This window comes from Penaeus monodon, chromosome 15 (genome assembly GCF_015228065.2).
Source record: "Penaeus monodon isolate SGIC_2016 chromosome 15, NSTDA_Pmon_1, whole genome shotgun sequence".
NCBI lineage: Eukaryota > Metazoa > Arthropoda > Malacostraca > Decapoda > Penaeidae > Penaeus > Penaeus monodon.
Window position 1 is genome coordinate 25,508,005 of NC_051400.1, and position 2,453 is coordinate 25,510,457.

General features: G+C 36.6%; 1 pseudogene; it reads left to right on the forward strand.

Annotated features, from left to right (window-relative positions):
- LOC119582275 overlaps positions 1-2,288 on the forward strand; it is a 4,116-nt pseudogene extending 1,828 nt beyond the window's left edge.
- The last annotated feature ends 165 nt before the right edge of the window (positions 2,289-2,453 follow it).

Genomic DNA, 2,453 nt, shown 5'->3' on the forward strand with positions numbered 1-2,453 from the left:
GTCTGTCGCCTCTGCCTCCCTCCCCCCTTCCTAGTATGTTGTTTCTTTTGAAATTACTATTTCTGGGTGATTAGGAATTGAAGTTTTTTTTTTCAACCTGAAAATTTTTATCCAGTATGAATATGGAAAATTAAAGTTTAATAGTTATCAAGTTGCTGCTGCTTCCCCCCCTCCTTTCTCCTTTTCATATTCTGAATAGTTTATAAAGTGCAGTTATGTTCTTTGCATAGACATAACTATTCCTGCATTGGTTCTTTGAAGACAATGACTACCAACATAATAAAATGCAAAATATTTTACTGCTAAATGTATTTCTGAATAAAGAGATTTTCTTATTGCGATTATATTCCTAAAGTTAGCAAGTTGTTTTACCATTAACTGAAAGGCTAATGCATTTTGGTAACTGGTAGTGAAAGTCATTGAGAAACGCCAATATTTCTTAATGGACTATCAATTTTAGAACCTGCTTTAATGCATAGAAATTAGTGTTACTAGATCAACAGATATAGTAGACTACTATTGCTTTTGCTGTAGGGAACTTGCATCATTAATTTTAATTAAACTGGGCTTCTTAGAGTTTCATTGCAGAACCTTATTTTGGTTTTTGACCATACAATGATACAATATTTTGCCACAGGAATGTTGTCTAATACTTTTTATCTTTGAAATTTCTACAGGTTTTCTTAATTGGTTTTTGATTAGAAAAAGGTGTTGGTTAGAAAGAAACCTGGTTTCTTGAGATACATCTAAGTACCTAAGTACCAACCAACAGATTTTTTGCATAATATTTAATTCCCAGTTTTGCTTAATGTGTGTTAAGTACTAATGTTTGTTATTAATATTCATGATATTTTAAGTATCTTTTGAAATTTATAGGCGAATCTTCTGACATCTTTTTGATATAACTGAGTATAGAAAATTAAAATCTTTTTATCACAGGTTTGGAAACACATGTACCTTTGCTCATGGCATAGGGGAGCTTCGTGCCATACCTAGACATCCACGTTACAAGACCGAGCCTTGCCGCCAGTACCACACTCATGGATATTGCCAGTATGGGGCACGATGTCACTTTGTTCATGACCCTGAGGAAGCTGCAGAGTTTCCCCAATGCGAGGTTTCATCATCAGAGGCAGACATGACAGACTTGCTAGTGCAATGCTGGCTTTAGCAGAGGATGCAGGAATAGTATCAAATCCAGATACTAGTGATGTATTGTTAGCAACCTGCGAAGGCTGTATGCCCTGAGGGCCATGAAGGATCAGCCAGAAATTTCTGACATTCCCACCACTCAAGAACCAAGTGAAGGGAGTGAAGATATGTCATTCCAGTCAGATGGATTGGACTTGTCAACATATCTGCCAGACAACCTTTCAGCTAGGTTGTTCGAGACCAGTAGCAACTGCAGTATGTACACATCTACCATGAGTGTTTTAGGATCTACAGGTATAAATGGCAATAAGTATGATGCCTCCCATGAGCCATTAATGGAACATAATCTAGATGCTAGTGTGGATAACAGTATAGACCAGAGTATAGACACTGGTATATGGTCAAGTGCTTGGTCCACAACCTCTAGTCTATCCACTTCTCCCACCAGGTGAGTCCTGGTGGGAATGTGGGTGGTTCTATGGCCACGCCACCTCTCTCTCCAGAGAGCAGACTTGTCCAAGATGCTCCACTGAATCTTGGACAGCCTACAGTTACTTCATTACCCCAGGGCATTGAGATGGATTTACCAAGTATTGGAATGGCAACCAAGTTTTCAGTGAAAGTTGTAACTGAAGTGATAAAAGAAAGTGTTATTGCCAACCCAATGGAGGTTTCCCGGGGCCTCCACCTTCCTTCCATTGCCGAATTGTGCCGCAATTGAAATGTACCTGAATTAGAAATTTTATTTTATATGGGAAACTAATGCAGTAATTGTAATTTAGTTTTGGTTTGCTCCAGTTCCTAATCTTATGGCTAATCCGGGCCAGTTATATTTTATTCTGGACTTCTGTGTGAAGGATAATGGGGCACATTTAATGTCGACCCAGATGGATTTTAGTTAGATTTCTATGAAAATTTTCAATAGGATTTTTTTTATCAAACAAGCCAGTCTTGATGCTAGTTTTTAGGCTAAGGAAACCATAATTAATTACTCTTAGGTCAAAAGGATAATTGTTTAACCATACCATTATTTACAAATTAATAATTTATTGCTATGATGATCTCTTTAAAGGAGTGACTGTGATATCCGTAGGTAGTTTGTACCTAATTATGGAAATAAATAAGTGGATTTAGTATCATTTGTGTTATTTATGAACAATTTTGATTTGATACCTTCAGAGACTAAACCTTTAATTTAATTTTCAGTTGAACTTCGTTGAAATCTAATCTTGATGTATGTGAAAGGGATGCATTTTGGGCTAAATTACGTAATCCTCCTGATTTTGCTTTTGTATTATCTG